Source organism: Tupaia chinensis, unplaced genomic scaffold (assembly GCF_000334495.1).
Source record: "Tupaia chinensis unplaced genomic scaffold, TupChi_1.0 Scaffold143422_1, whole genome shotgun sequence".
In the NCBI taxonomy this organism is placed as follows: domain Eukaryota; kingdom Metazoa; phylum Chordata; class Mammalia; order Scandentia; family Tupaiidae; genus Tupaia; species Tupaia belangeri.
Window position 1 is genome coordinate 288,489 of NW_006203266.1, and position 14,826 is coordinate 303,314.

General features: G+C 35.7%; 1 pseudogene; it reads left to right on the top strand.

Moving 5' to 3' along the window:
* The first annotated feature begins 12,285 nt into the window (after positions 1–12,285).
* LOC102482480 (olfactory receptor 6C76-like) lies at positions 12,286–13,204 on the top strand (annotated as a pseudogene).
* The last annotated feature ends 1,622 nt before the right edge of the window (positions 13,205–14,826 follow it).

Below are 14,826 nucleotides of genomic sequence, written 5' to 3' on the forward strand. Positions count from 1 at the left end.
GTTGTGAATGAGATTTCTAGGAAAGAAAAATTCCTAAGGAAGAAATACATGGGCGTTTTGAGGTGTGAATCTATCAGGGTGAGGGTGATAATTGTCAGGTTTCCAGTGATACTCAAAATATATGTGAAAAATAGAAATATAAAAATCAGAATATTTAGATTTGGATCATCTGTTAATCCCAGAAGAATGAATTCTTTTACAGATGTATGATTTTTCATTTCTTATTGCCAATTCCTGTCAAGTCTATCAATGAAAATAAGAAAGAATAAAATACTGACAGAAAGTTTATAATTTATCACATCTGCTAGAAAGCATAAAAGGCTTATAAGGAAACAATAAATAACTTACCAAGTTGTACTGAATTCTGAAAATGTAAATAAACAACACACACACACACACATACAAATCTATGTTTGGAATTTTTTTGTAGGTAAGTAGTCATATAATATGGAGTCACTTTAGAGGTCTAACAAATGGTGAAAATTTTACATATCAAATGTGTTTTACTTAAAAATTTGATTCTATGTGTGTGAACACAATATTAAAAACTTAAAATAGAAAATATTCTTTTTTAAAAATATATTATTCTCATGGCCATGTGTTGAGTTTTTTGAAAATTAAATATTTTTGTTTGCTTTATTAATTCACTCATAATAACTTACATGTGTATGGCATATCTACTAATCAAATCAGGGACATTAGCAAATCCATCATCTGAATTATTTCTTATTACTTTAAAAATCCTATAAATAGGGACCAGCAGTTAGCGTAATGACTCTGTTGCTGGACTCCCACGAAGTCAACTGCGGTTCGCGTCCCGGACCCAGTGGCTTAAACTCACGCCGGGCGCATGTGCATGCATGCCCAAGATCCCAGGAGGAGAATGGAGGAGAAGGGATTGTGGCATGGCCATCCCCCCTGGGGGGTGATTTCTCACTTTCTGTCTCTGTCTGGCGAGTGCACACGCCCTATAGCAAAAACCTCTCCAAAAAACAAAATAAAAAATCCTATAAATATGCATATAAAATATATGTGAAATCCTCCTTTAGCTCTTCTAAAATATGAAATAGGTTTTTGGTCATTATAGTCACTGTATAGTCTATAGAACATCAGAAATCATTCCTATATAAAACTTTTCTCCCACTATACTCAGACTAGTTATCATTATTTCACTTTCTATGATGTTTAAAATTTTAATTATTTTTGACAAAGTTTTAAAATGTTGAATTTCAGTGTTACCTATTTATAGGCAAAGAATTCTACCTTTCTCTGAGGCTCATTAAAAATGACTAATAAAAGACAAATTAACTGGTGAAAATGCATACACCTTTTGTTTATGGGTATACAGGTGAGCCATAGAACATATGAACTCAAAAGAGGGGTGAGATTTTTGTAGCATACATACCCCTTTATAGAGTGGACAATATAGGACACTTAATGGGGCTCACTCTTCAGATGATAGTAAATTATTTGTTTTGTAAGTTGAATAAGACCAACAGTTACTGCAAGACAAGGGGAAAGAGGAAAAATTGCATAGGTCCAAACTTGTCTCATACAGATAAAGATTCTTAGGTACTCCTCTGAGTGCGCCCTCAGAAGAATAGATGTCCTGTGTGTAGAGACCTTTCATTTTTTTCTTTCTCTTTTAAAGAGTCTGCCAGAAGTGCATGTGCTCTCTAGAAAGAGACAGACCAAGAGAGTCAAAGCACAAAAGCACTCTCCACAGGGAATGGAGATGCCTTTGAAGTTTGATGCCCAACAGTTATAGAATCAATAATTTACCAAATGAATTAAGTACATTAAACACAATATTTAAGGACACAACACTACATTTTCAAAGTTTGGAAAGTTTTTGAAAGTTTTTGTTTTTCTGAGTGAATGCAGTAGTACTTTGTTACCATATAGAAGATACTCTAATAGCCCAAGTTAATTGACCTAAGTCATAAATTAATTAGAAAATGACAAAAAATGAGTCAAGAAATGGACAGTATATACTTACGATTATATAATCCTATAGTAGCAGTTTGCACAAACCCCAAAGTGCTGTTGCTTTACTTTATTGTCAGTGTTGAAACAGTTCTGTTTCTGCCTTTGAATCTGCCTTTGTATTTCTTACATAGTGACATACTTAAGCAATGTTTAGCTGGAGCTCAGCCAGATTGTCCTGTTCATGTACCATGAGATGGAACATGCTATAGGAATCGCCAGGATAGAAAAACTCTTCCCAAAGTGGGAGAGGCCCAGGTGGGAAGGTGGCAAAGTCTCAGTGGCTGCCAGAAGGTGCTACAAGCAGAGAGTACCTCAGTATCTAAGAGGTCTTATTACAGGTGATGCTGGGAAGAGTTGGCATATTATGAGAAGTCTGGGTGTCCCAATTACAAAAATGGGAAAGTCTGAAATTTTCACTATTCCAAAATTTTTCATTAAGAATCAATGTTTCTGGTACGAATTTGTTGTTTAGAAGAAAATCCAGAGGGTATGGATGTGGGTAAGCAGCAAATGTGCAGTTTGCCACTAGTTTCAAAGGAAGGTCTCTGAGCTAGAGAGCGTGCTTTCCTGGACCATGGATGAGTCCCCATAAAGAAAAAAAAAAAAAAAAGAAGAAGAAGAAGCAGGGCTGAAGGCAGAGAGGGAAAAAGAGGTAAGGAAGAGAAACAAAGAAAAGGACAAAAAGCATGAAACAGAACAGAAAAATGTGGGACCTGGTCAGAATAAAGGCAGTACTTACAGGGAAGCAGGCAAACAGAGGAGAGAGAGTTGTACACTGTTTGTGAATTAAGCGATCCTCTTGGTTCCTAAGAAGGGGACGCTCCAATCATGAGTCAGATACAAAGAGCAGTAACTGGGGAAAAGAGACGAACCACCTGGCATATGGATGAAACCTGTGGGGAGAGAACATCCTTTAAATGAGAAAGGACTGCCCCAAAACCTACAATCCAGGGCTTGGCTTTTACTATCCTTTATTTTTTCCTAAAAATTTCTGTAATAATAACAATAGCCTGACTCTGGATGCTGGGAAAACCTAATACAATGTTGTACAGTGTTCCTCAGTTTCAAGGAATGATGGGTTCTCTTTCTTTTCTTTCTTCATATTCCAGAGGGAAAACTTGGTTTTAACATATTCTCTTCCCAGTAGGCTGTTTTATCTATTTTGTTCTATCAAAAAATTCACTGGGGATTCTAGCAGGAAACAGAAATAAAATGTCTCAGGAGAGAGACAATAACGATGAGTGCACCCTGAAGTTACTTTTAATCATTTTAATTATATTTCCTTGAAAAATAATGTTTACCAAATATTATGTGAGTCAGGTATTAATACAAAGAACAGTGAGGATATAACAGTCTTAGTATTATTTTTGATTTTATAATGTCTCTATTGGTATTATTTTTATTTTATTTTATTTAGAGAGACTTTGCTATAGGGTGCATGCACTCACCAAAGAGAAAGACAGATAGAAAGTCAGAAATCACCCCCTAGGCGGGATGGCCATGCCACAGTCCCTTCTCCTCCATTCTCTTCTTGGGATCTTGGGAATGTGTGCACATGCGCCTGGCGAGAGTTTTAAGCCCCAGAGTCCGGGACTCAAACTGTGACTGACTAACTGGTATTGCAGCAACATAAACATTGTGCGGTCTGCTGGGATCAATGTCTACATTATTTTAACCTAAAATAAATGTTCACCAAGATAATCTGATCTAATTATATGTAAATATGTGCAGAAGCATAAAATAGTAAGAGGAAAGGGCCACAGGATGAAAAATGCATTATCAAACGTTTCTTCTGAATTCCTATTGAGTACATATTGAATATTTATTTTGGACAAAATGTAGTTAGTAGATAGGCACATAGTTACAATACCATGAAAATTGAGAGAGTATAATATAAAGGAAGAACTGGTGAAGTTCATGATCTAAACAGTGCATTAAGTATTTCTACTTTCACATTATTGTTACCAGAGTCAGATTGCCTGGCCGTGGGTCCCTAACTATACTCTGGACATGAGTGTGGTGAGGAAATTACTGCTTTATAGCCATGGGTCAAACAAGGAGGGCAGGCAGATAATGCTGAGAAAGCCCATTTTCCCTGCAGTTTTCCACGCATGTATTAAAGGCAAAATTAAGCTTAGGCGATCTCAGGTGCGCAATCTCCTTGATAGTTGGTTCAAAAGCACATGATCTACGGATGGACATTTGATTGGTGAGGACTTAGGCAATTAATTTTTTGAGTTATAATCTTATATTTTCCTTCATGCTGGAGTTTTTAAACTCCTATATGGCCCTGACTCACGGCCAATATTTATATAGCTCATTTGAACTTTGCCTCAACTCTTCCATAACTCCTACAGTTGAGAAACTAATTTCTATAACAGAAAAGCAGAAAAGGGAGGAGGTTACACATTTTTTGGGAAGTCTTCACACTGATTCGTTCTAATAATATAGAGAGATGTATAGCAGGAGTTTAGAGAGCACTGCAAGAGAAAGTGGATAATGAGCCACATTTGAAAACTCACTACCAGTTGATTGTAATTTTGTTTAAGGTAAGGTAAAATGTACCCTTCAATTAATGTCCTTCTGATATAGAGTAGGGGTAACCAAACTCAGGGATTTCAAGCCTTAATTGGGCCATTAGAACTTAAACCAACCCAAATGTTCACAGACGAATCGTTTGAAAAGTGTGGGACTTATAAATTACAGAATATTTCTCACTCATAAAAAGCTACGAGTCTCTGGCATTTGATAGAAAGTGGATGAATATTGGATATTAACAGCGAAGCGGAGCAAGCCAGACTATGAAAGAGAGGCATTGTATGTCTTTACTGAATATATACTAAATTTCTGTATTCTATGGCAGAAACTAAAATATTGAATGGTATAAAAGCATGGAGACCAACTGTGGACAGCAGAGACAGTGTGGGTGGAGGATTGGAAATGGCAGTGGGTGGGAGGGAGGAAATCACGCAGGGCGAGGAGACAAAATATATAAGAAATCCAAATATATATTAATGAATTAAAACAATCAAACAACCTAAGCGGACCTCCAATTCCCAGAAGTTGAGAAAGATACTTTTCTTTTATTTCAGTTCTTGTTAATTATCAGTTTAGGGAATTTTCACTTTCTCTTCAACGGAAAGGGGGAACTCAGTATCAAGCTCTTTTAGAGGGCTCCTGTTCAGTATCATTAGAAAATGAAGTAAGCACTGTTTATATACTCTTTTATTATATTTGTCTAACTTTTACGGTAGACAAATGGGATCTGTTACATTGTTTTCTGCAGATGTTTTTTGTTGTGATTTTTTTTTACTTCTAGCATATAGTTTATAGATGTGATGTTCATATTATTTTCCTCCTTAGAATTCTTTTTAGATTTTTCTGAATATGCTATAGTAATGAGCCTATAGACATGAGAAAAAACAAGGATTATTTAGGCTGAGTATCTTATTTTAAAAGAATTTTCATGAAGGACAGTATTTTTCATCCTCCAAAATAATACTTTCTCAAACTTTTTGTAATGTTTTTGTAACCTATGTTTAGTATCTTTCACATACATTTATTATTATTATTATTCATTATTCTTTTAACTTTCACCACCAAACACCTAGGAAGATATCTCTTTTTTACAATATAGCTGGTAGACTTTTTTTTTTTTGGAGAGATTTTTGCTATAGGGCGCATGTGCTCGCCAGAAAGACAGAGAGAGACAGAGAGACAGAAAGCAAGAAATCAACCCCTGGGGGGATGGCCACGCTGCAATTCCTTCTCCTCTATTCTCCTCTCGGGATCTTGGGCATGCACACACAAGCACCCGGCGTGAGTTTAAGCCACCAGGTCTGGGATTCGAACTGTGGTTGACTACATGGAGTTCAGTGACATAGCCATTATGCTAACTGCTGGTCCCCAATATATTGGTAGACTTTAAAGCTAGTCTCCATGACCTCCAGTTCTTGGTGTTCCTGGTTTCTCATCTCTGTTCCATGAGTTTAGGCAGATTTGCTTCTCATCATCTCTGTTCCATGAGTTTAGGCAGATTTGATTCTAATCAATGCAACATGGCAAATATATCAACTCTGGTGATTATTCTACTGTTTTTTTTTGTTTTTTTTTAAGAGGTTTTTCCTTAGGGAACATGAACTTGCCAGAGAGAGACAAAGAAAGTGAGAGGGTAAGTGAGTAATCACCCCCTGAGGGAAGGCCACACTGCAATCCCTCTTCCTTCATTCTCCTCTTGTGATTTTGGGCATGCATGCAACACACCTGGCATGCATTTTAAGCCAGTAATTCCAGATATATGGCAGTGCAGCAAAGTTCCTGCTATGCCATTTGCTGGCTCCTATTAAACCTCTCTTACTAGCCGACTTGCTTTATACTTTCTCTCTGCATTGCTGGCATTAGTGAAAGGAGTTTCTGTAGATGCCACAGTCATTACAAAAGTGATTCTGGCAAGGACCTTAGTAATCCTAGAAATGGACCTATCTCCGTTGGAACATCCAGATGAAGACCCAGTCATCATGACACTGTGTTTGCAGCTTTGCAAAACACTCAGCTAAGCAGTGTTCATGGTTTGGTACTCAAATGATGTGAGGATACAGATGTGTCATTTTAGGGTACTATATTTGTGGTAATTAGTTATGGAGCACAGAAAATTAATATGTAAGGAAATTACCTCCTTCCCATAAGTGATGCCTCCCCTTTAAAAGTTTATTCATTGAATTGTTCTATGAGAGAAAAATAAAGAGACACTCTGACAGGGTCTTCAGGCTATGATCCAGCTCCAGTCTCAGCTGACCTGAGCTGTGGGCATGCCTATCTGGCAGCTGGATCCCACATGGCAAACATTGTGATTTGAGTCCCATACACAAAGGCTTGAAAAGCATGCTGTTTATGTGTAAAAGACATGTGTAAATGTGTGCCCATGTTCCCAAAGGAGAATGGAGGAGAAATGATTGAGGAATGGTCATCTCCCCGAAGGGGGTAATTTTTCTCTGCCTTTCTCTTTGTCGTTGGTGAGCACAAGGGACCTATAGCAAAAATCAAACAGACAAAATTATGAAAGTCATCACCAAAAATAAATAAAATTTAGAGGAGTAACAAAGCAGAAAAACATACGAGTAGTTGATACCATAATATTTTCCTGTTATTATTCATAAGATCGTTCTTGGTATGCTGTTGAGGATTTTCCATTGTGTGCTCATTAGCAACAGCTTCAAAATTTCAAAGGCTCAAAAGAAACTAGCTCTCGTCTTCAACATTTATCACTGGCTGGTTGCACAGACTCCATTCTACATCTTGCTTCATCAAATACCTAAGTCATCGATAATATGTAAATATTATCAGTAACTGCCAGGTAGAGAATAATGTAGAGGCCTCTATATACTTCCATTGGCATATGAGACATTATTTATACTTGTATTTTGTGGATTAAAGTAGCCAAATGGGAAAACCTATGAAAATGAATAGAGTTCAATAGTTTTTAAACTTGAGGGTTAACACCTTTTAGCACTTTGAGAAATTCTTGCAATCACTGCTTTAAATATTGATCGCTTCTGCACTACAGTCTCTTTCCTTCTTCTCAGCTGTCAATTGGTCAGTTCGTTAGAACCTTTTACTGTGCAACACATAGATCTTCTTCACCCTTTTCTTATTTCTTCTTTATTTATATACTTCTATACTCCTCCTAGGATTTGATCATTTAACTGGTTTTTAATTTATACTTCCATCTGAAATTTTATTTAAAGTGTTTGGAGTATTTTTTTTTATCATTGTTATTATTTTTATTTTGCCAATGGGCACATTCACTCACCTGAGAGAGACAGAGAATGTAAAGGAGGCACAGAGAGAAAGCACCTCAATTCCTCGACTCAATACCTCCTCCTCCATCTCTCCCTCCTTTCGGGATTTTGGATGTGTGTGTAAATGTCCCTGGCAGGTTTTTCAAACCACTGGGTCTGAGACTTGAACTGTACAGTCAGCCATGTGAAATGCAGCCACCATAACCACCATGTCACAAGTTGACCTTACCGTGTTTTAAAGTTTAAATATTATATTGTTTAATTCTATCAAGTTAACTGATTTCTAAAAATATATCAAATCTACTACTATATTAATATTTTAATCATTTTATCAATCTTTCCTACTCCCTTAAATGTATCAATAAGCAGATAGGTATATTTATAATGATTGTGTGTTTTTTTTCCTTTATATTTTTAGAGATTTTTTGCTATAGGGCATGTGTGCTCATCAGAAAGACAGAGAGACAGAGAGACAGAAAGTGAGGTATCACCCCCAGAGGGGATGGCCATAGCACAATCCCTTTTCCTCTATTCTCATTTGGGATCTTGGACATGCATGCACACACACCCAGCGTTAGTTTGAAGCCACCAAGTCCTGTACTTAGACTGCAGTCAGCCATGTGAGGGTCCAACTATGTAACCATTTTGTCGTCTCTGGTTCCAGAGATAAGTGTGTTTTAAACTCTTGTGTCTGGATTATCTGAGGTCTTAGTTCTCTCTTCTTGTATTTGTTTTTTACCCTTTATGTTTACAAACCAGACCTGTTTGTCATTGAATACTAAAAATGTTTTTACTTTTTTTTAGACTTGTTTTATTTATTTATTTTTAAAATTTGAGCAGAGAAATATATATATAGAGAAAGCTTACAGGTCCGGGACTCAAACCACTGTTGGCCAGGTGGGAGTCCAGTGCCCTTAACCACCATGCCACCCACCAGCCACTACTAAATTTGTTTTTAATTTTTTAAGGATTTTGTCATAAGGCATGTGCGTTCACCAGAGATAGACAGAGACAGTGAGAGGCCAAGCGAGAAAGCATATCCCCCAACTCCTGGAGGGGATGGCCAGGCCACAATCCCTTCTCCTGTATCCTCTTCCTAAGATTTTAGGCACACGTTCAGAGGCACTCAAGGTAATTTTCTGCCTTGGCCAGTGAGGCGGGAATATGTGACGCTGAGTGGAAGTGGTGGTGGGTTTGAAAATGTTTAAATTTTAGATCTTTCCTTTTCTTTTCTTTTCTTTTCTTTTCTTTTCTTTTCTTTTCTTCTTTTTTTGTAGAGATTTTTGCTAAAGGGCACATGTGCTCGCCAGAGAGACAAACAGACAGAAAGTGAGGAATCACCCATGGGCAATGGCCACATCACAATCGCTTCTCCTTCATTCTCCTCTCTTGATTTTGGGAATGCAGGAACACACATCCCAGACCCCAAGCTGCCAGGCCCAGGACTTGAACTGTGGTCGACTATGTGGGAATCCAGAATTGTAAACACTAAGCCATCTGCTGGTCCCAATTTTCTAAAATATAATGAATCCTTTACGAAAAATATCTTGTTATATTTCAATCAACTACTGATGCCTCTTTCAACTGATACTAATTCAATTTGGTTTTTCATCAATACCTATACATTTTAGCTATGATTCAGTTAATAAAGAGTAACATTAATTTTATTATTTCTCTATCATTTTGTATTATATTTAATATGAGGATAAATCATCTCAGGTTTAGAGGTTATGTAGACACATCCTAGATATGTTTTTCTTTAAAAAGATTCCATTTAATTATGTTTTTATTATTAGTTACTTTCTAAAATTCAGTTATACTATTGTTTTCCTGATCACCAGATTAGTATTAAAAAAAAAAAATGAGTAAGAAACAACAGAAAACTCATGCTATAAAGTTGTAGGGGGGTAGATAAGAAATAAATATGTTTTACCTCAAAAAACATATATTATGACTCTTTTTTTTAAAGGTTTTTGCTTTGGTGCATGTACTCACTGGGGAGAAAAAGACAGAGAGCGAGAGAGACAGAGAGACAGAGATGGTAAGAGAGAAAGTCAGAAATCACCCACCCCGGGAATGGTCTTGTCGCAATCCCTTTTTCTCCTAGAGTCTTGGACATGAACACATATACACTCAGAGTGATTTTGAACCCACCGTGTTGGGGTCTTAAACTGTATTCAGCATTGTGAGAATCCAGCCATGTAACCGCTATGTCATCTGCTGTTCCCAATTACCAGTCAATTTTTAAATTACCAGTGAATAAGAAATTATAAACAAAATTGTCATTATGTAATTGCCAAGGTTCTCATATGGATTCGTCTCTTCGATTATGGAAGAAAAGAGCTCCAAATTTTCTTGGTTTTTTGGATCAATCTTTCAGAGACTTTGAAAAGGCTAAAGTTTTCAATATAACTTTTTAATCCCATTGTAGCTAGTAGACTTTATTTTAAAATTAACATTTTAGGATTCCCTATAGATGTCATAACTAGACCTTAATTAACTTTCTTACTTTGTTTTGATTTTGACTGTTAATGCTAACAATATCAATTAACTTCATCTCTACAAAAATCCCGTAGGCCCTATTTGCTCTGAAAACATATCCTCTTTATTATTAAAGAACATAGGTCTACAATGATGTTGAAACAAACCTTGTTATTCAGGAGAAAATGAAAAACTCTAGGTAGTGACCAGAATTCTTAAAAAATGGATGAAAAAATAAGTTTTTTAAATCTAGAAAATTATTTGACTTACCAGATTTTAAGTTTAGTTGAACCCAGACATTGTTTACTTTATTTGCAAAGACACAAGCACAAGGTGTTTGGAAATACCACATGTATATTGACTAGAGAAAAAGGGAGAGAGAAAGATCTAGAAATGTTTATATTATTAAGTGTCTGTAGGTTTAGATGCGAGCAAGGTCTTTGCTGAGGAGTGAAGATTCAAAGAATAAATATGGGTTAGAAAGAAAGACACATTTTTGGGAAAATAATTTATATTACAGTTTTGGATAATGCAAGAAAAATCTCACAATGCATCAGTGGATGAAACCTAGGTAGAAAGCTTATAAAGTGAGTGTTTTCAGTATTTTGTTCTCTTGTGTACATAGGAATTGTTATATAATAAATTTTTTTCTGAATGTGTTACCAAAAGTTTAAACCTATTAAATTTAGATATAGAGAAACAAATAAAATATTTGTATAACTCATGATTAAGGTTTTAATGTACATACCTTAAAAGAGTGTCTATAAATGTATCTAATAGACAAGTACTATGAGCAGTACTTCTACTATTTTACATTTTTATTAGAAATGTTACTAGTATATATTTCTTAATATTTATTAAAAAATTTGTGGCAGTTATTTACCAAATTTAAAGTGTTTCTAGCTTTGATATAGTTAGTGCTGAGGTAAAAACTGACTGAACAATTTAGTAAATAAATTCCAAAGCAAATGTAAGCTTTTCTTTTTTAAAAACATTTATCTATTTATTTTTTGTGATTTTCAAGCCTCCAGATCTGAAACTTGAACCATAGTCAGCCATTTGGGAATCCAGCACCTTAATCACCCTACCACCTGCTGGCCTGCATATGTGAATTTTTATTGTGATATTTACATACAGCTTGTGAGATTCCCATAGTACTAAAATTTATAAATGCTCTTTTCATTGAAAAAGTTTTATACAGTAGAACTGAAGAATCTGAAAAATAACCAGAAATATATAATCAGTAAATCACAATTTAAAAGAATAATTACATTATCGAGTTCATTTAACTCTTTTATATGCAGAAGTATACGGAAAAAAAATATTTTAATAAGAACCGAATAGAAGATTTTGTTAACAATAGACAGATAAATCAAGGTATCTGAAAATATTTTCTTGTGTAATTGCTAAGATAGCGAGTCATATCTCAGTATGATGGACAAAATTTGAAACCAGATTACTTTCAGATACCTATCATATGAAATAATAAGTCATTCTTTTCCAAAGTAAAAATTACCTGAAAAGAGAATAACTATCCAGAAAAAGAGATACAAATAGGATTACTCTTTAAATCTAACTGCTAGGTAAAATAGAACAGTAGAAGAGAAAAAGAAAAGAAAAGCATATGTGTTTTGATTGAGTGAGTTGCTTGTTCATAGCACTTTTCTTATTTAAAGGATTTTTGCTATAGGGCACGTGTGCTTGCCAGAAAGACAGATAGGAGAGACAGAAAGCAAGAAATCACCTCCTGGATGGATGGTCACATTGCATTCCTTTCTCCTCCATTCTCCTCTCAGGATCTTGGACACGCACGCACACGCGCCTGGTGTGAGTTTAAGCCCTGGGTCCAGGACTCGAACCACAGTTGACTACAAGGGAGTCCAGTGACATAGCCATTATGCCAACTGCTGATCTCATAGCAATTTTTAAAACTCATAACTCAGTGAAGCATTTTCAAACACTTATTAATCATTTATTCCTTTTCCCAGATCTAATGGAATTTAGAAGGTATTTAACCATGAGTAACCATACCATGGTGACAACATTCATTCTTCCAGGACTGATGGATGATACAAACTGGGAAATTATGATTTACCTTTTTCTGTTTGTCACATACTTATTAAGTGTCACAGCAAATCTTAGCATTATCCTACTCACCTTGCTGATCCTATCTCAAAACACCCATGTATTACTTCCTTTGGGATTTTTCCTTGTTAGAAGTCTTATTGATTTCTGTCTTCATCCCTAGATACCTGGTCAGCATAGTGACAATGGATAAAACCATCTCCTATGATGCTTGTGCTGCACAATTATTTTTTGTTATTTTCTTGGGTGTAGCTGAGTTTTTCCTGTTGGTTACTGTCTCCTATGATTGCTATGTGGGCCATCTGCAAGTTCCTTCATTATGCTACAATATGAGCAATGGAGTGCAACCATCTGGTTGTCGCCACTTGATCGGCTGGTTTGTTAACAATGTCTCCTGGACTTCACATGGGCCTGGGGTTGGAATTCTACGATGCCAATGTCATTGACCATTTTGCTTGTGACTATTCTCCTGTCCTAACACAGACACAATGGTAATAGAATTGTTTAGTTTCATTTTGGCCATAGTCACACCCTTGCTTACATTGGCACTGGTAATGTTCTCTTATGCACATATCATCAGAACAATTCTGAAGATCCCTTCTGCCCAGCAGAGGAAGAAGGCTTTTTCTGCCTGTCCCCTCAACATGATAATTGTCTCCATTTCTTATGGTAGCTGTATTTTTATGTATAGTAAACCTTTTGCAGAGGAGTGGGTAGCTTTAAACAAGGGGGTAGCAGTACTCACCACTTCAGTTGCTCCTGTATTAAATCCTTTTATTTATACCCTGAGAAATAAGCAAGTGAAACAAGCTCTGAAGGATATAGTAAAAAGATGTATCTCTGTTATTTGAGGTAATAGCTTGAGCTTTCATGAAAGATTTTTCACGAATATTTTTTGAAAATTGTAGTTTGTATCATCCACACTTTTGATTTCCATTATTTTCTATTATGATAATAAATGAAATCATCCATAAAAGCCATTCAGTCTACTCCTGAAATTTTATGCTTTTAATATTATTGTCTTTGTCCATTATATCCATTAAACATTGCTGACATAACTTCAGATTTTCAACTTAATTCTCTAATACTGTTTATCCTGAAAAAAATTCCACCTGAATACTTTTTGAAAATGTTATATTTCTATGTTCCAAATATTCCACATGAATTTATTTTGAAATCTAATAAATCTATGTTTTTGAACCATTGATGTGCTAGTACAGATCACTTATATGCTTGCAAAATATTAAATTATTCACTATTGTAAGTGTCTAGGAAATATTTATCTTATATACTACTGTGTTAATTTTTAAATATTTGGTATTTCCAGAAACCTTGTAGTAACTCTGAGTAGCAAGCCTAAGTTATGTTCCAGCTAAATGACCGAACCTAAAAAATGTCTTCAAATATCTGTGCTAATCAAGGATGCTTTTTTCATTTAGGAAGGAGGTCTTCATAGATAGGCTAATTTAAAGATCCTAAGTAAATGATCCCAATTGTCCACAGCAAATAAATGTTATTTCTAAAATTTATATGTAGTTTTAAATTTTTTAAAACCTATGCATGTGGGTCCAGTAGATACCATAGTAGTTATGTCACTGGACTCCCACATGGCCAACTGGGGTTTAAGTCTTAGATCCAGTGATTTGGAAATCACACCAGGCATGCCTAAGATCCCAGGGGGAGAATGGAGAAGAAGGGATTGCAGTGTGACCTTCCCACCTGGGGTGATTTCTCACTTTTCCTCTCACTGTCTCTGACTCTCTCTCTCTCCAGTGAATCCACATGGCCTATGGCAAAAACTTAAAAAAAAAACAACAACAACAACAACAAAAAACTATACAAGTAACAACTAGGCAATATTGATTTAAAATGTGAATTTTTTGACATGGTGTGGCAAAAAAAATGGTAATAAATAAGAACTATCTTAGATTTATACAATTATCATGGAACTGGAGTGGTATGGTGGTTAAGGTGGCTAGCTCCCATGTGAACAACTGTGTGATTTGAGTGTTGGACCTGGTGACTGAAAAACACGCTGGGTACATGTGTGTATGACATTTTTTAAAAATATATAGTATTTTCCTTCTTGTTTTCTCATAGGCATTCTGTTAGATTTTTTTCCCTTTATGTTTCTTCTTCTTTACCTCTTTGTCACAGCTGTATCTCTAAATGTATGTCCTTGTAAGGGACACTAATGCTCATAGCTCCTATCACTACCTTTTTTTCAATCATATTCCACGATCTCCTTTGCCTGGTTATTTGATCTTTTTAATGAAAGGCATCAATTTTAAAAATTGCATCATCAGCAATAGGGTATGCCTGCTACTTCTGTCAAAATCTTGTATGAAAGTGGTATATCAATCAGAATCCAGTGAATCGCCACTACCAATCACTACACAGCAGTACTTCTTTTCTATCATCTCAGAAGAGTGTGGGTGTCCATATTGGAGAAGAATGATGAGTACCAAAACAC